General features: G+C 42.6%; 1 protein-coding gene across 1 annotated transcript in view; it reads right to left on the reverse strand.

The window, feature by feature from the left end:
- The window catches only part of PAPPA (pregnancy-associated plasma protein A, pappalysin 1), a 302,780-nt gene that overhangs the window by 265,665 nt on the left and 15,665 nt on the right, over positions 1-21,450 (reverse strand). The gene's annotated exons all lie outside the window — the stretch shown is intronic.

A 21,450-nucleotide genomic window follows, 5' to 3' on the forward strand; every position in this document is an offset into this window, starting at 1 on the left:
GGAAAGCTGGCCTGGAAAAGTGAGGGTCAAGCTTCTGTCTTGGACAGAAGTGCTAACTAACATTCCCCTAAAGAAAGGCAAACATGCTGAAAGATCACCACTCCTACTGTCTCACTTGGCAGGTAAGGGAGTTGAGACTCAGTGGGAGTGTTTGCCAGGTTATACAGGGCCATTGACAAAACCCCTTGATAACAGTTCAACATGTTTGTGTTTTGTCACTAATACTAAAATTAAGGAGTCCTGGTGGCAGAGTGGGTTAATCATGGGTCTGTTAACTGCAAGGTTGGAAGTTCAAACCCAGTAGCCACTTTTCAGGAGAAAGACGAAGCTGTATTCTCATAAAGATTTACAGTCTAGCAAATCCCTAGGGAGCAGGTGTACTCTGTCCTGGAAAGTCGCCGTAAGCTGGAAGCCAGTGGACGGCAGTGGATCCTGCTAACATGAAGAATAACAGCAATGACAAAAATAAGCTCTCTTTTAAGATGTTGAGGACTACTACATGATAGTCAATAATAAATAAAATCTACCAAACCTCTATGACAGGCTGCTATGGTCTATATATACATTTGTTGTTGTTTAAGCATCACTGAGTCTTCGTCAAGCAAATTCTGACTGATATAGAACTTAGATAGGGTTTCCAAGGACCATCTGGTTCGTTTGAACTGTCGATCTTGTGGTTCGAAGTCCAGGGCTGATTCTACAGCACCACACCAGAAGTCCATCGATGCATTAAGTTGTTTAATTAATATGTTGTTGTTAAGTGCCATTGAGTCAGTCATGACCCACAGCGACCCTGTATAGGGTTTCTGTGGAGTGGCAGGTGAGCCTGAACCGCGGACCTTGCGGTTCAAACCAACTTTGCAGTGCAGTGCATTAACCCACAACGCCACACCAGGACCCCTTAATTAATATGTTTTTGTAGTTGTTGTTAAGTGCCTTCGAGTCAGTTCTAACCCATAGTGACCCTGTTATAGAATTTCCAAGGAGCGCCTGGTGAACTTGAACAACCGACCTTTTGGTTCAAACCAACTTTGCGGTCCAGCGTATTAACGAGCAGCGCCACACCAGGAGTTAATTAATATACTATCCCTTTATTATGATATTAAGTTCCTCATTCAACAGATGAGGAAATGTAAATTAAAGGAGGTAAAGAGACTGGTCAACTGGTTAATAAATCTATTCTAGATTCATCAGATCCTGAGGTTCAGTGTACTGTACATTGACTCTGTAGTTCCTATCTCTCCCCACCAATGTCACCAGAGATGTGGACAACACTATCTGCATGTGAAAGCGTCACAAGTTGGGTGTTTGGAAAATTCCTACTGAGAAGTTCTTGATTTAGTCTGGGAATCCCAGGAATTAGCTAAGCAGATTCTCTCTGGATCTAATTATCCTGATATTCACCACCCCCATTTTTTGGTCGAGTATACCCAGTGTTCTTGGCACAGACAAAGCTGTTGGATGGGGAAGACGACTTTCTAATTAGGAGCGTATTTTCAGTGTAGGATGATGTATGAAGCCAGGTTGGAAGAGAAAGAGAGAGAGATGGGAATGAATAAATGATGTTCATTTAGAAGAACAACCCCTGCTTTCAACTGGAGAATAGCTGCGGTCACCATAACTTTGAGTTTGGATCTGTCATTGCCAACCACTGCTGTCAAGTTAATTTTGACTCACAGCGACCATGCAGGACAGAACAGAACTGTCCTCTAGGTTTTACAAGGCTATAAATCTTTATGGAAGGAGACTGCCCCATCTTTCTCCCATGAAGCATTGTGTGTTGTTGAACTGTTCACCTCTTGGCCAGGAGCCAAGTGCTTAACCACTGTTCCACCAGGGCTACTTTACCTGCTATTAGTGCTCAGCAAATGAGTATGGAGATCATCCAGCCAAATCAATGGAGGAGACCCACACAGTCTGTACTGCTTTGTGAGCACTGGGTCTTAGAATTTGTGCAAATCTTGTTGTTAGTAGCTGACGTAGCTGGCAGTTTCAGCTGGGCAGCCAAACCTGCCCACACTGTTCCTCCTACTCCATGGACAACAGTCCTTCAGGCAATCAAAAGTCAGAGTCTCCTCATACACGGTCATTCTGTTCTTCCTAGATGGGAGACCTTGGCCAAGTACCAAGTAAGTACCTGCTCTGAGTCTTGGTTCTCCATGTAGTAAGAACTGGGACAGAATCTTATAGACTTTGTCTAAGTCTGCCTTTCTGTGATTCCAGCTGTCTCAATGGCTAAAGAACACAACACCTGTTTTTAAGAGGCTCTTTGGAATAGCCCTGTGAGAAGTGAGTAGTCTCTCCTCCGAATTCATGTAACTTTTAGGAAACCTCACACTTGTCCTCTGGCTCTTGAGGTATCTGTGCTCTTGCTGAAGCCCTGGTGACTCAGTGGTTAGGTGTGTAGCTACCAAGGTCGAAAGATTGAATCCACGAGTTACTCTGTGGGAGACAGATGTAGCAGTTGGCTTTTATAAAGAGTTGCTCTTAGAAATTCTATGGGACAGTTTTACTCTGTTACAGAGGCTTGCTATGAGTCAACATTGACTTGATAGCAATAGGTCTGGTTTAGGGTTTTGTGTCCTTACTATTATCTCCTCCTTGAATACTTTTAAAGAGGATGACTGTGTCTGGGCCATCTAAACAATCAACCTACACCTGCACCATGCCTTTTCTGGACATTCACTAAGTGTCTAATGAATGAACATACTACTAACGCTAGATAGAGTGTGAGAAGAGAAAAAAACAGGGACTTGGAGGACAAGCAGAATCAAAGGCCCTGAATCATTTAACCTCACTATAGGGCAGAGAGAGTCAGAGAGTAGAGTGTGCCCTTGCTAGAATAGTAAGAGTAGAATCTTTGAACTGGGGATAATTTACTTCCGAATCTTAACTACAACAATCATTAGTGGCATTGTTGTTGTTAAGTGCCGCCAAGTCAGTTTGGACTCATAGTAACCCTGTATAGGGTTTCCATGGAGCAACTGGTGGGTTTGAACCGCCAACCTTGTAGTTCAAAGTACAGTGCTAATTCTACAGCACCACACAAGAAATCCATGTTGTTAACTACCGTGGGCTCATTTCTGACTCATAGTGACCATACACAGGGTTTCCAATGCTGCAAATCTTTGCGGGAGCAGAAAGCCTCATCTTTCTCACGTGGAACAGCTGGTAGTTTCGAACTAACAACCTTAAAGTTAGCAGCCTAATTCGTAACCACTACGCTACCAGAGCTCCTTAGCTGGGCAAGATCACTACATCTCTGTAGATGTTAATACCTCATGTGCGTATTTCAATGATGATGTCGTACTTAAAAGTACCATCTTTGGCATATAATGGCTGTCCAACTGGGAGTCCATTTTTAAGATACTGAAGGGTCCAACAGTGATGTCAAGGATAAAATGTTGGCAATGACTAAAAACAAAATACAGAAATGCCAGAGAGAAAATTCCCTGAAGGCATTTTGGCCATGTATCAAGAGCTGGCGTGATGAAACCTTGAAAAAACACACAAGTCTTCCTCAAACCCACTGGCAAACTCTGCTTAGAAATCATAAATCCCCGTCAGTATAGCTGGTATTAGAAGACTACATGGTAAAAGCTGCCTCCCCACTGACTCTCTCCAAAGCCACAGATATGACTCCTGATTTGGAATGAGCTGCCTCAGATCCAAGCGTTGCCACCTGCGTGGAGAATGAAGAAGAGAAAATACCCCTGGAGCCTGGACCCTTTGGTCTCTACCTCCAGTTCATCTTCTCTTAGTCCTTTCACTAACTGCCTGATTAACTGACTCCCCACTGGAAGAAAATGAAGGGTCTTCTAATGAGAAAATTAACATTTGAAACAGGATCTTTTTTCCCTCCCTTTCTCCACAGGTTTTTATTTTGCCAGGGGCTCCCAGTCCCTGGTTTTCCTGTTGCCTTTGGAAGGAGACTGGCTGGGATAGCAAGGTAAAATGTTTACACATCTGTCGGGTGCCCCCAGTTCAGAACCTTTGTGGGTCTGGACTCAGGCTCAGGTCATGTGACCTCTGTTTGCAGTGGAGAAAGGAGGGTAAGGATTGAGACAGGCCCGATTTTGCCGCACAAGGTTGAAGGGTAAGGGATGGCTTCACCCAGGAATTACAGAAGTGCAAAGAGAGGGTTTTCAGTGGAACCAAGAGGAAACACATTAAGGGAAATGAATGTTGTGAAGCAATGATGACCTCAGAAAGTTCAAAGGGAAATATTTACGCACGGACTGTAAATGGTGAGAGGAAGTCAGTGAGTTTCAATAGGGATGAGGGGTAATAGAAGTGGTACTGGGGATTTATTTCTGTACGAAAATCACTTCATCAACAGTAGTCACATTTCAGGGCACTGGAAGGGAAGTCGATGTCCCACAAGTCCTAAACCAGGGATTCGGGCTCAGCTTGCAGGAAACCTTGCCTTGGACAAGTCACACACACCTTTTATGCTGTTTGGCCTCACTTTCTCTGTAAAAGAGGATTTGGATTTAATGATCCTCTGCTGGAATTTAAGAGTTCTTTTGTTCAATATTAAAATGACTCCTTGTCAGTAGAAGTTGCTCAAAAAAATATGTGTTAATTTGAATTGAATCCCTTGTGTTCTTTCCAATTCTTTCAAGTTTTACATTCTCCTCCTCCTATGTATCTCCATACAGGATTTAAAACCGTTTTCTCTGGGGGACACAGGAGTCACTCTCTACCTCTACCGTTTTCATCCTGTTGATCTCCAGCAGGAGCAAGAGGAGCTAAGAGAAACAGTGGGAGGGTCTAGAGGATCCCTCCAGGGGATATGTCCACATGTAGTAAGATGGGAGGACACATGCAGTAATGCACATGAGTTAGATATACTTAGCACAAGTGCACCTCAGTTTTATAAGCCCAGAAAAGCAGATACTGTGAGTGTACAAAAGTCATTTTATGGGTCAATGAGGTGTCTGGCCACTTTGCACAGATGGAGAGGTTGAGGGTCAGGACATGAAAGAGGCATTGAAAGAACTGACACTTAAGCTGGGTCAATTGTCGCTTAGATCTTCTAATATGCCCTTATCTGTCTACCACTAGGATTGATGTAGAAGCGCTTCATATCCTATCAGAAGATTGATGCTTATTTATTTTCATTACTTCCTTTATTTCTCACTGACCCATTCAATCTAGTCCTAGATATGATGAACATAAATGAAAGAGGAAGTCCAAAGGCAGAAATAATATGGAAAGCCTCCCAAACCTTGGAAAGGAAAGCCCTCTGAACCATCTTCTAATGATCAATTAAAGACACTTCCTTAAGGCAGCCTCCAACCTAGACACAGACAGCTCCTCGCCCCCTACATTCATCATACACCTCCCTGCCCTAAAACTCATCGCCTCTGTAATTACTCAATGTGTACGTTCTCCACAAATGTGACTCATTTCTAAATCTCCAGTATCAAGCACAGAGCATGGTATCCCATAGAGTTTACAATGGACAGAACAGGCAGAATATGGGAATGGACACTCCCATATTCCTGCCTGTTCTATATGAGTATGCAACCCTTTTATTTGGAACACACTAAAAGGACATCAAGGACCTCCTAGTTGTGCAAAAATTAGTGCTCAGCTGCTAACTGGAAGGTTGGCAGTTCAAATCCACCTATCAGCTTTGCAAGAGCTTTAGTTAAGTAAAGCTTTAGTAAATATTACAGCCCAGATAATCCTAGAGGGATCACATATTTGGCAAAGTGGATGGTCAATTAAAACTAGGACAACCCTTAATGAGATGGGAAATGAAACAGTCGCCACAACAATGGACTCAAATAGATCAATGATCATGCAGATGGGACAGGACCAGGCAAAGCTGTGTTCTGCTATACATTGGGTCTCCATGAGTCAGCATTCACTCAACGACAACTAACAACAAGGGCCATGAGTGTGGTATTAATTCTCTCACTGAATCTTCCCAACAAAGGTTATTCATTCTCCAGAGAAATCTGGTGCTCAGGTAGGAGAAAAGTTTTGTCAAGGGAAACAACCTGGAGACCAGTCTATAGAACTCTCAGACCCAGGTTCTAAATCACTTCACTCCATTATGTTCCATTAGCAAATGCTTTATTGTAGGCTGTTTAAAGTATGGCCACTCTGAACAAAATTCTGTAAGTCCCACAGTGTCAATATAAGCAAATGGATTTGAACTGCAAACTAGAGGCTAGTCTCCACACAACTCTTCTGTCTGGACCTAAATCCAGACAAAGAACAAATGGTTCTTTATTGCCATTGCTTAATGTGTTCAATCTGACTTGCCCATCCTCACTGGGACCCAAGTTTTTCAAGGGCCTGGTTGTTCACCTGTAGTCCAGATGCTGTTCTAAGCTTGTCTTTCAGCATCTAGACTTTCATTGTAGCCTCTTTCTAGATTTATTGTGATTTTCAGAGCTGAAACTGAAATTTTCATTTAATGAGGTTGTTGTCAGACTTGCTCCTTTCCATATTTCAACACTTTTTTTAAGCTCTCCCACCAAAATCCCATCAAAATCGATCCCAACTTCCACTGCTCCTTTCCTAGTTCAGAACTCTTCTCTGGTTACCATACAATCAGTGCCTTTGTTTCTAAATTTCTATTGTGAGCAGAGTATCCTTAGATGAGGTTAAGGATAACATGCTCAGGTGCTAACTGAGTGGTCAAGTCCACCCAGAGGTGCCTTGGAAGAAAGGCCTGGCAATCTACTTGCAAAAAAAAAAAAAATCAGCCATTGAAAATCTAGTGGAGCACATTTTGACTCTGACACATGTGGGGTCTCTATGCATCAGAATCCACTCGATGGCAAGTGGTTTAATTGTGAGTAGAACCAGGTATATTAGGAGGATACAAAATTGGTAGGGTGGTCACCATCTACAGACCACTTAACTAAAGAGGAAGAAGCTTCTATGCCTCAACTTTAATGTGTGCTCCCGAAGCACCGGTTTTGTGTTGAACATGTTGGTAGCTGCTTCTGTGCTCCAGCATCTCATATAATCTTCACAATGGCCTCTACAATGGGCACTCATTGCAAATGAGAACATGAAAACTCAGAAATGGTATACCTGTTCACCATCACAAAACACTAAGTAATAGTGTCTCCGGAAAGTCACATCTCCTGATTTCACATTCAGTTCCCATACAGCTGACGGGGACTCCTGCTAGACTTCCATCCTGTGATTCTTTTTCTAGGAAGTTTTCCCGAGATGTTTTAATTCCACATCAAATGAGCCCTGTTTATATCTGACATTCTTCTACTACCACTGTCCCAAGTGATACTTTATCTCATTATTTCATTATTATTTGTTCCCCCTCATTGGGAGAGTTATTATGGGCGCAAAGAAAACTCTACCTCAGGCATTTCTGCCAGCAAAAGAGCAGAATTTTCAAATAAATAATGACAATAATAGTGACTATTTTCTTTCAGTGGTCACTCTGCTAAGCACAATCATCTATGTTATTTAGCTCATAACAACCCGGTAAAGTGGGCTTTATTATTATTATTTTTACAGATATGGAAATTGAGGTATAGAGGGGTGAAGTGATTTCCCCCCAGGGTTTCTAGCTGGTCAGTGCTAAAACCAGGAATGTGACTCACATCCTGTAAGCTCCAAAGCCACAACTCTCACTAAGATGTTTTCTTTCATTGGAAGTAACTTCCAACTGAGGGGCAGGGCTGTTGTGTCCAAATTCTGCTTCTGATACTCTGTGGATCACTGGGAAAGTAGCTGTCCTCTCTGGGTGTCCTCACTGCCTTTCCATATGAAATGGGAGGGTCACCTCAGATGGCCACACATGTTAATTCCTTCCAGCTCAGATCCTCTATGAGTATGAGAATTGGGCACCTTCAGATATTTCAAGGAGCCCTGGTGATGCAGTGGTTAAGTGCATGGCTGCTAACCAAAAGGTCAGCGGTTTGAACTCTTCTATTACTCCTCAGAAGATACTGCTCCTATAAAGATTGTTGTTTTAAGCGCTGTTGAGTTGGTTCTGACTCATAGCAACCCTGTAGATGGTTTCCATGGAGTGAAAGGTGGATTTGAACCTCTGACCTGTGGTTCGCAGTCCAGTGCTTCTCCTACAGTGTCACACTAAAAACAAAAATAAAAAACTGGAAAAACCAAGGGGCAAGTCCAACCAAACCCCCAAAAACAACGGGGTGGAACCAACAAGAAGAAAAAGGGGGTGGGTTTGGGTTTTAAGGTTTTTTTTTGCTTTTCAGATACTCCAGCCTTGGTTCACACTGTGGGGAATGTGAAGTCAGGGGGTGGAGGGCCGTTACAGCCCTCTAATTTAAGGATGGTCGCTAGCTGTGGGGCATCTGCTAGGGGAATATAAGCAGAGGTGAGAGGATGTGGTGATGAAAAGAGGAATTTAGGTCAAAAATCTGGTTTCTTTCAGAAGGCTAAAAAAATTAAAAGCTAAAGGTTGGAGCTGGTCCCTTTTTTGTTTTGTTTTGTTTTCCCTTCCATGATTTAATCGTAGGTATCAAAGCCACAGCGGAATGCTTGAGAGAGCACTCCTATAGAAAGCTTTTATCTGTCCTGAGGAGAGTGATTAAAACAGACAGATTTGGGTTAAGTATACCCATAGCCACTTCAATTGGTTCAGCTGGTGGGGGGAGGTCTACCAACATGACCCTGGAAGACTGAGCCCCAGACACTCAGGAAGACTAGAATGTCACTGAGGAGGGTACCTGAGACACCTCGCTGAAAGGATTTCTCTTAGACTCAATGGAAACCACGATGACTTCAAACAAGTCCTACCAGGTGGGGACGCCTGCACCAAGTTATAATGGGCTCTGGATATTCCTGCCTCCTGGCCTAAGAAAGGCAGGGACATCAGGAGTAACTTTTTGGAGCAATTCACGGAGCCAAGATCAGCTCGCGCGTTTCCCATCTGTTGGCCATGCAAGTCAAAGTGCAAGAGCCAGACTTCTTTGTAGAATTTCATGGAACATTGGAAAGTATACTCATGGTTGGGTCTGTGGTGATTCTTTTACCTGCATTCTTTCTTCCTTGGTGGGAGCTGTTATCTGGAAGCCTCCTGACTACATCTCAGTCTGGAGTCTACTTACCTTTTTACTAGCTATAGGAGCATGAGCGACTAAATTCATCTCTATGAGCCTCAGTTTTCCCACTTTTACTCCAGAATAAAAAGTCTTATCCTATATGTCTCCTTTCAGAGAGAAAGGAGATAAATGTTTGAATATTTCCTTTGTAATCTTTGAAAGGCTATCCACATGGGAGACAGAGTTGAGTATGCCTAAGTGTGCCTAAACCCACAGGCTTTGTTGATGCACATACTTATACAAGGGGGCCCCAAAAGTTTGGGGAAAAAAACGATTTTCACTATAAAAGGTAGCACTAATCAGACTGCTTGATTCAGTGCTACTGATATTGGAATTGCCCAGAAGAGCCTGCCTTTTGTCATTTTGATGATTTGAGGACCTACATGTTTCTCTCATTAAACCTCAGAGATAATGATCCTCACCCCACCCCTGAAAGCCATCAAGGGTTGGTGCATCCTGCTTCCGCATCTTCACAGCAGCCCTGGGTCCTTACCTGTCACCATTCAGAGAACCAGGAATAGGCGCGACTGGAGGTTCCCTTACTGGTTATTATTCATTCACCCCTTTTTGAACCCCAACCTCATGCTTGAATCATGTGGACAACATTTCAACAAGAGACTGTATTACATTTCCTGAGACAGAATCCCAACTACTTGAAGATACCTTTGTACCTCTGTGCAATGTTGACAGTTCAAACCCACCAGTTGCTCCTTGGAAACCCCATACAGAGTCACTCTGAGTCTGAATGGACTCAACAGCATGTAACAACAACAACATTATTACCATACTTGCCTCATTTTATTATCCCCAGAATCACTGATTTGTTCTAATGCCATTCAGAACCATGTGAGTTGCTAAGAAAAACAAATATTTATTGTTCTGAATGTGTCACATACAAGAACAAGAACTTTATATGAATTAGTTCATTGAATTATTACAACTACTCTATATAAGTTCTCTTGGTCCCATTTTATGGGTGAGGAAACTGAGATCCGGAAAAGGCCATTTGATAACAAAAACAGAATCAGAGGCCACCTCCCTGATCCCAAAGACAGGTTCTTAACCAATACACTGTGTTTTCCATGGACAAATAAAAGCTAAAATTCTTTCCAAACTGGTTGAATATTTGTTTTCTATGAAACCCAATATTTTATCTTTTCCATGTTGACTATTCTGTGGTTTAACACAGAAAGCATCTTATATTTCCTTGGAAGTTTGAAAAGTCTACAATGATCTTAATTATTTCATCTGTGTCTTCCAACACTCACTCTTTAAAAGAAGCAAAACAGAAATTATGATTCTATTCAAGCCCACCAGCCACTCCATGGGAGAACGATGAGGCTTTTTGCTCCCACAGAGATTAAAACAACCCTTGGAAACCCTATGCAGGGTTGCTATGAGTTGGAACCAAGTGACGGCACTTAACAACCACAGCTGTGTGGCACACACCTCACCACTTCTACCCACACTGTTAATTCATTTTGCACAATAACTCTATGTTAACCTAGAGGAAAAGAGTCTGAAGAGCAGTATGTATGCATTACATTCTAATGAGAATTAGCACCATCCATTTAGAAAGAATAGGGAGTTTCATTTCCTGGAGTTCCCACACTGGTCGAAGTATCGCTGCTATGAATAAACCATGGCCACAGTCAAATAAAACAAAAACAAACAAATCTGCGTTGGAAGTACTGCCTGAATGCTCCTTATGAAGCCAGGATGACCAGACTTCATCTCTCATATTTCAGACATGTTATCAGGAGGGACCAGTCCCTGGAGAAGGACATCATGATGATAAGTGGAGGGAAAAAAGACAATAGACTCTCAACAAGATGGATCGGCACAGTGACAGCAACAATGGGCTCATGCGTCGCAACGATTGTGAGATTGGCGCAGGACTGGGCCGCATTGCCCTCTGTTGTGCATGAGTCAGAACTGACTTGATGGCACCTAACAATAATGTTGTTGTTGTTGTTAAGTGCCGTGGAGTCGGTTCCGCCGACTCATAGCGACCCTACACAGGGTTTCCAAGGCTGTAAATCTTTACGGGAGCAGACCGCCTCATCTTTCTCCCGCAGAACTGCTGGTAGTTTCGAACTGCTGACCTTGTGGTTCACAGCCCGATTCGTAACCACTACGCTAACAATAATAGTCAAGGGAAAATGCCCTGGTGTAACATTTAAGCACTTGACTGACAGCAGAAATGTTGGTGATTCGAACCCACCCAGTGGATCTGCAAGAAAAAGACCTGGTAATCTATTCCCACAAAGATTGCAGCCTAGAAAAACTCTGTCAGTGGGGTGGCACCTAACAGCAACAAGGGGAGCACAGTGGCTCCATTCTATAATCATCTGACCACACATCATACCAATCGATCCTCAGGAGAAAGATGAGGCTTTCTGCTCCCGCAAAGATTTAAAGCCTCAGAAACCCTAGACAGGGTCTCTAAGAGTTGGAACCGATTCAACAGCACTTAACAGCAACAGGAGTCCTGGCGTGGCACTGTAGGATCAACACTGAACTGCAAACCACAAGGCTGGCAATTCAAACCCACCAGCTGCTCCTCAGAAATCCTTTACAAGGTCACTAGGATTCGGAACTGACTCGACAGCATTGAACAGCAACAGCAACAGTAATCATCAACAATGGAAGGTCTGGAGAACAAGGATCCCTCCTTTCCATCTTGTGATACATATATGACTCGGATCTCTCACACTGTGTCTTACAAAATCACACTGGCATAAAGGAAATAATTCTAAGCTGCATTCATTATTATATAGTATTTTATTGAAAGTCCCTTGGTGGCACAAATAGCTAAGAGCTTGATTACTAGCCAAAAGGTTGGCAGTTCGAATCCACCTAGAAGCACCTCAGAAGACAGCCCTGGTGGTCTGTTTCTGAAAGGTCACAGCTTTGAACACACTATGGAGTGGTTATGCTCTGCACACATGGTGTTGCCACGAGTCCGAATCAACTCAAAGGCAACTTACAACAATGAAATAATAATACATTATTATTATACTAATTTTTTCTTCTGTTTTTCAAAGGAATGGAAACATTTCTGTGGGCTCCTAAAAGTCTGTGGACCTCAGGCACTGTGCCTACTATGCCTAAGTGCTGAATTAGTCTTGTTTCCAAGTCTCTGAACCTCAGTTGACTATCTACAAAGTGGCCTTGGGAGGGGGCAATGAACATCTGCAGCCAATCCAAGGATGGAGAGGGATGTCGAAGGTTTCCACATGGGCAAGCCAAATGATGTAAATTCTATAACTGACGCAGGCTCCCAGCAAGTTATGTAAAATGCACCCCAGACAGTGTGGGCTGAGCTCTGGAGACAAAAGCTCCTCTCTCGGGGAGCCTGCCATCACCTCATCCTGGCCTACGCAGCCAGGCAGCCAGGGGGAGCTTTTCAGAGAGAGGAGATGCCACAGAAGATAAGGAAGGAATGAGATCAGACAGGCAGATCCCAGCTTCCCAGGGCTGGTGCCATCCAGAATTACTCTCCCAAGCTGGGAGAGCAATGATAGCTGACACTTACCAAGTGTTTACTGTGTCCCAGGCACTGTGCTAAGTGCTTTACATGGACCAACTCAGATACCCCCCGCCCCCATTCCCCCGAAACCCTGGTTGTTGTTGTTGTTAAGTATCATGGTTTCTGAGGCTACAAATCTTTATGGGAGCAGAAAGCCTCATCTTTCTCCTACGGAGCTGCTGGTAGTTTTAAACTGCTGACCTTGAGGTTGGCAGCCTGATTCGTAACCATTACGCTACCAGAGCTCCTTGGGAAACCCTGGTAGGGATGCATTATCATTGTCTCCATTTTTTAGATGAGGAAACTGAGACCCAGAGAGCCTGGGTAATTATCAGGAGCCTGAATCTCTTGCTGCAAAATGATAGAGTTGGAATTTCAACCTGGGCAACCAGACTGTAGAGTTCACGGTTTCAACTTTAAAATTTTTGTCTTCTTAGAGAAAACTGATTACACGAGGCTGAGGGGCCATTTTCCATTATCAATAAATAAAAAGTGTAATTAAGTTGATTCTCCAAGGAGCTCTGGTAGTGCAGTGGTTACGACTTGGACTGCTAACCTTAGGGTCAGCTGTTCCGCGGGAGAAAGATGAGGCTTTCTGCTCCCGTAAAGATTTACAGCCTCGGAAACCCTATAGAGAGTTGCTATGAGTTGGAAGGACTCCACAGCTCATCACCACCAAGTTGATTCTTACAACAAGGCTCAGGGGCGTTTCCTTGAGTAAAGTAGCAGAGGTACTTGGAGTAGAATTGGGGTGAGAGAATGCAGACATATCCTAGCAGAAGGTGAAGCACGAGCTAAAGCCAAGAGCTCTGAAGTCACCTGAAAGGGACAATGGAGATGAGCAAGTGGCCTGTAGTTGATGGACTTGACGGTGCAATGAATAATAGAGAGGAAGGTAGTGGTAAGGACTGTTTGAATCCTTGCTACTTTATTCTTGACATGCAAAGAGGTCCAAAGTTTATTTCATAGGCAATTGGGAATCGCTAGTGTTTATTAAGGAAAGTCAGTCCATCAGGGTAGAAGGGGAGATCATTAGTGAAGGATTAGACCAAACTCTCCTTCACATGACTGAGTTACAGAGTAAACAGAGATCAAACTAAGGTTTCATGACTCGCACTAGACAGATCATCTGGTAATCTGGAGTCACGTTTTAGCCTTAAGACTTTTTAATTATTGGGACTCAACTCAAAGAATCTCTTGAAGGCTCTACATGGATACATCTAGTATTTAGATATGAACTGAGGCTTCCAAATTGAGGCTTTATTCCATTGGGTGGAAGATGATATAGCTCAGTCTTGAACCTGGTTCTTCTCTAGTGGATCTTAACCAAATTATCATCTACCTTCCGAGTGTCTAGGCAATGAGTTGTTATTGTTGTTGCTAAGTGCCATCAAGTCAGTCCTGACTCATAGTGATGCTGTATAGGGTTTTCGAGGAGCAGCAGGTGAGTTTGAACTGCCAACTTTGTAGTTCAAACCAACCTTGCTGTCCAATGCTTGCCCTACAGCATCACACCAGGACTCGATATGCAATTAGGGAGGGTGATGATTGATCTCTAAGTTCTTTCCAGCCCCAATATTCTAACACACAAACTCTTTGAAGGGTAGGGTTGTATTGTCTTTGAGTTTTTTTTCTCACTGTCTAGCTTGGAACCTGACAGAATGCCGTCAAGTCGGTTCCAACTCATAGCAACCCTGTAGAAGGTTTTGAAGGAGCAGTTGATGGTTTGAACTGCCAACATTGTGATTAACAGTCCAGTGCTTATCCTACATTGCTATACCAGGACTCCCGACACAGGATAGACCCAATAAATAACTGGTGAATGCATGGATATAATTGAGTTATTAACTAAAGATTCCTTTGGAATCGTAAAGAAATCTTAAACTGAAACTTTGCTAGTGATGACCATTTCTTAAAACAAACAAACAAAAATCTAAAAGCAAACAGTCTAGTAGTCCCAGATATAGTAACCTGTCCTCTCTGGCTGTGAAAGCTGCTGAGGAACTTAAAAAATCTGTATTGCAGAAGGGGCCAGAGGAAACAACAAGGTCATAATAAACCAAATGTGAAAATACATAAAGGTGGTGATAGAGACGAATCTTTGAAAGGCACAAGTGCTCAAGTGGAGGGGACTCCACACGCCCACCGCTAGCCACTGCCAGAAGACATCTGGCATGTAGAAGACATTTTCACTTATCACTGTCATAGCTGGGAAAGGTGGGCATGCTACTGATATCTAGTGGATAGAGGTCAGAGATGTTGACAAACAGCCTACAATGCACTGGACAACTTCCCACAACAAAATTAACATCTAGTTCAAAGTGTCAACAGTGCTGAGGCTGAAAAACCCTGGAAAAAGAAACTAAAATTGTGGTAGGAAACAATGTTTGGGGAGGAATTTGAACACAAGGTTAAGGGATTCAGACTTGATTTAAGGAGGCTTGTGGCGTACTATTTAAAAAAAATGGACTCCAGGGACCAATTCTAACTCTTATTTGCTGTGTGATTTTGGGCAAGTTACTTAACGTTTCTGTGCATCTTTTTTTTTCATCTGAAAAACTAGAATAATATTCCAAAGGGTTGTTACAAAACGTAAAGAGTTAATACATGCAAAGCACTTAGAACAGTGTGTGCATATGTCATGCGTTAAGTCTATTTGCTATTGTCATTACAATATGCAATAGGGAGCTACAAGAAACTCAAGATCAAGAAGGTGGCATAAAGGCCTCTCAGTCTCTGATAATACTAGAAAAATGGCCTAGAGCTGCATGATCATCACGTGAATATTAAATCCTCCCAATTAGTAACCTTTTTAATCAGTTTCTACTTCCGGAGACGCTGCACGCTGGATGTGTTTAAGCCCCTCTCACTATTTACAAGCAATTCACTGTGCTTTGTTTCTCAGATATTCATGAAGCCTTGGCCAGTACTTGCTCCTCCAGTTCAGGATCTTCATAGTTTTAATGAATAAGTGGCAGTAGAGAGAGGAAGCTAGACATGAAGGCAGATGAAAAGACAGAAAGGCAGGAAACGTCGCATGAAAGCTACTAGCAGATACACCATCTACAGAAATTCCAGGGACCGATGGGGCTGGGCATGTTTTAGAGAGTAGTTGAAGCTATCCATGCTGTTCTCTTGGAGCATGTGTTTGTAAACAGATATTTCTGCTGACACTGAGCTTCGTAAGGGTGAAAAGGGTAGGGGTGGAGGAGAGGCTAGAGAAAAAGGCAGGTTGTATCTGCGAGCCTTAGACCATATGTTTGTTGCTGAGAATACAAAGACCTCACTGTATTAAATAAAAATGCTTGTTTTATAAGGCTAGTGGGAATATGACAGGCACACGTCAAAAAAACTTCAAAAATTGAGAGTTTACCCTCATGAGGGATTCCTTCTACATCACACATCTGGGCTCCACATACACTCAGGACCATCACACATCCAGGATCATGAGGGCTGAGCATCACTCAGTAAGGAATTTGTGAGCCTGAGGGCAAAGACAATCCCAGGAGCTCAATGACTGGAAGATCCTTTCTCTCTCTCCACTCATGAAGTATGCCTTTTCCCCAAAAGAAAAAAGATTTTAGTTTACATTTTTAAATTGGATTTTCCATTATCTGCTGAGCTACAGGCAGACATTTTTACTGATACAAAATACTCATCCTAGTAAAGGATCCCTAGTAGTACAGACTGCTTGCTTAAAACACTTTCTGATAAAGATCAAGTGCCTCAGCCTTCAGTATGGATTGCACCTCAATGTAAAGAAAGCAAAAATTCTCACCACTAGACCAATAAACAACTTCCATATCTACATGGAGAAAAGACTGAGGTTGTCAAAGACTTCATTTTGCTAGGATCAACTATCAACACTCATGGAAGCAGCAGTCAAGAAATCAAATGCTGTATTGCATTAGGCAAATAGATCACACAAGACTTCTTTAAAGTGCTTACGAGCAAAGATGTCAGTTTGAGGACTAAGGTGCACCTGACCTAAGCCATGGTATTTTCAACAACATCATATGCATGTGAAAGTTGGACAGTGAATAAGAAAGGCTGTAGAAGATTTGGTGAATTTGAGTTATGGTGTTGGAGGTGAATATTGAAAATGCAATGGACTGCCAAAAGAACAAACAGATCTGTGTTGGAAGTACAGCCAGAAGGTGCCTTGGAAGTCAGGATGGCCAGACTTTGTCTCTCATACTTCAGACATATTACCAGGAGGGATCAGTCCCTGGAGAAAGATATCATGACTGGTAAAGTGGAAGTTTGGAGAAAAAGAGGAAGACCCCACAACGAGATGGATTGACATTTTGGCAGCAGCAATGCGCTCTTATGTAGCAACAATTGTGAGGTTGGTGCAGGACTGGGCAGTGTTTTGTTCTGTTGTACATAGGGTTACTATGAGTCAGTGTGGATTTGATGGCACCTAAAAACAACAAGTAAAGGAGCCCAAGTTGTTCAGACCCAAACAGAACACCATGAAAACACAAAAACCAAACCCACTGTCGCTAGGTTGATTCCAACTCATGGCAACACTATAGAGCAGGATAGAACTGGCCTGTTGGATTTCTAAGGCTATAAGTCTTTATGGAAGCAGACTGCCCCGTCTTTCTCCTACAGAGCAGCTGGTCGGTTCAAACAGCTGACCTTTCAGTTAGGAGTTGAACTTTTTAACTACTGTGGTACTCAGGCTCCTCAGAATACCATCAGGAATACTTAAAAGTATAAAACTACGCAGACACGGTACTTGAGGTTTTTTTCAAAGTAGTTCTTAACTTTTCAAGTGAATGGTTTTCAAATTGTACTCTGTGGAAGCTCAGTGCCTGTATTTTAGGGTGTTTGCTCAAGAACTCAAAGTGGAATAAGAACAGGTTTAGAAGCTTCTAACTCTCACACTAGGTCTAGCACAGAGCCTGAAAAATCGACTATTTCTTCTTGGATAAAAGAATAAACGGCTGATGTGATGAATAGAAGATTGGATAGAAGGATGCGTTTTTAGATGGATGGATGGATGGAAAGAAAGAAGGATGGATAAATGGAAGGATGGATGGATGGATGGATGGATGGAAGGAAGGAAGGATGGATAGATGGATGGATGAATATATGGATGGATGGAAGGAAGGATGGATGGATGAATGGATGGATGGATGGAAGGATTGATAGATAAAGGGAAGGAAGGGAGGAAAAAGAGGGATGAAGAGATGGCTGGTCAGACAGATGGATGTAAGAAAGGGTAGATGGATAGAAGAGTGAATGGATGATTTTAATAATAGATTCATGAGTAAAGTGAACAACGAATAATTATGGACAGAACTATCTCAGGCCACATTTGAACTACACTTGCCTATTTTAACTCAGAGACCAGACTTAGAATAAACAAAATTGTAGATTATGTTTCTAAGGAATAAACTATCTACCCCTCAAAGGGAAAAAAATCCCAAATTCTATTTACTCCAACAAGAGTCAAGATGAAGGAAAGTGCAATTCCTCAGTCTAATATGACAACTCAATATCAACATTCTCATTTTCACAGATCCCCTAAAGTGTTCAGATTTTAGAGCTAGGAACAGCTTCAGGAAATGACCCCATATGTTCCCTGCTTTTAGACATTTCAAGTCACTGTTTGGAGGTTCATAGAGCCCTTTGGGGTTCTGGTGTGGCATTGTAGGATCTGCACTGAACTGCTACCCACAAGGTCAGTACAGTAATTCAAACCCACCAGTCACTCCCTATACAGAGTCACTATGAGTTGGAATCTATTTGATAGCACTTAACAATGGCAACAACAGACCCCTTTAGGAAGATGATGAAAACTTTGGACCCTCTGCAATAAAAATCCTTACAATTTTAAATTTTAATAGAAAGAGTCTTGGGATTCACAAATCTCTTCAAATCCTTTAAGTCAAGATCCCTCTCCTCGGTTATCTAAAATATTAGCCCTATTCAGATATTTTAGTGTTAATATTAATTAGGAATTAAATGCAGGTGAAAGATGAGGCTTGCCGCTCTCACAAAGATTTATAGCCTCTGAAACTCTACTTAGCGTCACTATGAGTCAAAACCAACTCGACGGCACTTAACAACCACAAGGAAATAAATGGTTGGCAATATTAACAAAATATTAGGCAATAACTAAAATAACTACACTATCAACAATCAGTTCACACCATGATAATGTTGTAATTGAGATTCCTCTCTGGGCCCCATGCAATAAATTCTCCACGTAGCAGTCAGAGTGATTTTTAGAAAAGTGTACCAAACCCTGTAACCATCTTGTATGACACTTTTTGATGGCCTGCTGGTACACCTAGATTGAAATGAAGAGTTCGTGCTCTGGGCTACCTTTGTCTGCAGACACACATGCCTTCTCACCCTCTCCCAGTGTGCACATCTGTTCCTTCAGTGGGTTGACCTTGCCCTCCCTCAAGGTTCTCTCACTAGCTGTTCTTTCTTTTTCTCCTTCTGAAATCCTCTCCTCTTATTTTTCCTCATGACTTTTTTTCTCATCCGTTGTGCAAAGCTTGAGCCTTCCACTTACCTTCTAAACTAACACCCCTTTACTCAAGTTATTCTCCATGGCACCCTCTTTTATTTTCTTACAGCACATACCACAATTCGTATATCTTATTGTCATCTAGTAGATTCTAACTCATAACAATCCTAGAGGACAAAGTAGAACTAAATGCCCCATAGAGCTTCTAAGTTTGTAGTCTTTACAGGAACAAATGACCACATCTTTCTCCCACAGAGCACATGGTGGGTTTGAACAGCCAACCTTTCCTCTAGCTGCCAAACATTTACTCACTGTGCTACTAGGGTGTGGTGTTATAGGATCAGCGCTGGACTGCAAACCACAAGGTTGGCAATTCAAACCCACCAGTGGCTCCTTGGAAATGCTACACAGGGTCTCTATGAGTCGGAATCGACTTGCTGGCACATAAAGAGCTCTGGCAGCGTAGTGGTTACGAATCAGGTTGCTAACCTCAAGGTCAGCAGTTTGAAACTACCAGCCGTTCCTCAGGAGAAAGATGAGGTGTTCTACTCCCATGATGTGATGATGAACAGCTTTGGAAACCCTGTACAGGGTCACTATGAGTCAGAACCGACTCCACGGTACTTAACAACAATGACTTATTAATTGTTGACTTTTTGTAGCCTTTCTCTTCTCACCATGAGAATGGTGACCCAATGTGTCTTGTTCACTGCTGTATTACTAACAGGGCCAGATATATGCAATGTATTTGTTGAATGTATGGGAGACCCAGTGTCTTTTTGGAGTCTTAGTGCTCTTACTCCCTCACTCTGGGACCTTGAACACATCTCTCTTTTTGACAATTCAGTCAATCTGGGTGTAGAAAGATAGGTTGAATCCCATCCAATCACAGGGCTCAATATTATGAAATCTTCAGGACTGAATCAAAGAGTGCTGGGTCTAAATCCCAAGACAATATGGCATGAGGGAAGAAATAAGCAGGAAAACTGTACTCTAGTTCTTTTCCATCCCTTAATGGGGTGGAACTTGGGACTACTTCCTTGCTTTCACAGGACATCAGATTATCCATCTGTGAACCAAAGAAACTAGACTAGATTCACTGTAAACTTCCATCATTTATTCATCCAAACTGCCACCCACAAATATTTATGAATCCCCTAAAATGTGCCAGGTGCTCTGCCCTGGGAAGGTGACACTGAGCATGAGAGCACGAATCCCAACCCCACCCTTTTCGCAGTGCCTCTTGGGAAGCACAGGTGAAGGTTACAGAAGTGTAAGAACACCTCCACAGCTGCACCTGATTCTTCAGCAACTCTCTCCAGGGATGGAGTTGTAGAGGCTGAGGGAAAACCATGGGGGAAAATGACTTAAAATCCACAGAGATGCTATACTGGTTGATAGGAAAGGACGAGAGAGAGGTGGGGGTAGGTGGCAAAATAGACATTTCAATAGGTAACTGGTCAGTTCAAGATCAGAGCTACATCTAACTTTCAAAGTTATTCAGGGCATGCTGATCTTCACTGCTTCACCTTTCAGAAGGCCTATGCTATCTTTTCTCAAAGCATTTTTTCGCCACAGCACCCACTTTTAATGACCCTATTTTCTCCTTTATTTGGAGTAACTTCCAATTTATCCATTTACTTAACAACATTTATTCAGCACCTGCTGCCGTGCCTGATGATAATGGACAAAAACAGTCTGTGTTCCTAAGGAGTTTAGAAACAAGTCAACTACAGAGTCAGGTGTGATAAATACTGTGAAGCAAAAGGGGTCCCTGGACTTGATTTTGATGGAGATGGACTGAATTGTCCAGTCATTTCCTAGCCATGCTACTGGAAGTTACTATGGATGGGTTTCCACAGCTGAGGCATGAATCAAGAAGTGTTCATTGTTCTTATTTGTTTTATGGCTATCTGCTTAAAATGATGTGTAGGAATCTATCTGTATGCAAGGGCAAAATACACAGCCCAGATACATACAAACCACCTACTTTATAAACAAGTCCCTGCTCCATCCAGGTAGAAGGGACCGCTTGTGCTTCTGAAATCACAAAGCACCTTCTAACCCTTATAGCAAATTCTGGTATGGCACTGCAGGATAATGCACTGGACCAAAAGGTCAGTTTGAGTTACAAGGTTGGCAGTTCAAATCTACCAGCCACTCCTCAGAAACCCTACACAGGGTCGCTATGAGTTGGAACTGACTCGACGGCACTTAATAACAACAATACCACAATGTTGCTACCTTTCTGCTAAGACTCTATTAATTGCTTAGTTATAGAAGTTACCATGCATGATGTCATGTATCTGTTTATCTGTCCGCTTCCGCCACTAGGACTGGGAGTTCCTCAAGGGATGGGACTG

This window comes from Chrysochloris asiatica, unplaced genomic scaffold (genome assembly GCF_000296735.1).
Source record: "Chrysochloris asiatica unplaced genomic scaffold, ChrAsi1.0 scaffold00081, whole genome shotgun sequence".
In the NCBI taxonomy this organism is placed as follows: domain Eukaryota; kingdom Metazoa; phylum Chordata; class Mammalia; order Afrosoricida; family Chrysochloridae; genus Chrysochloris; species Chrysochloris asiatica.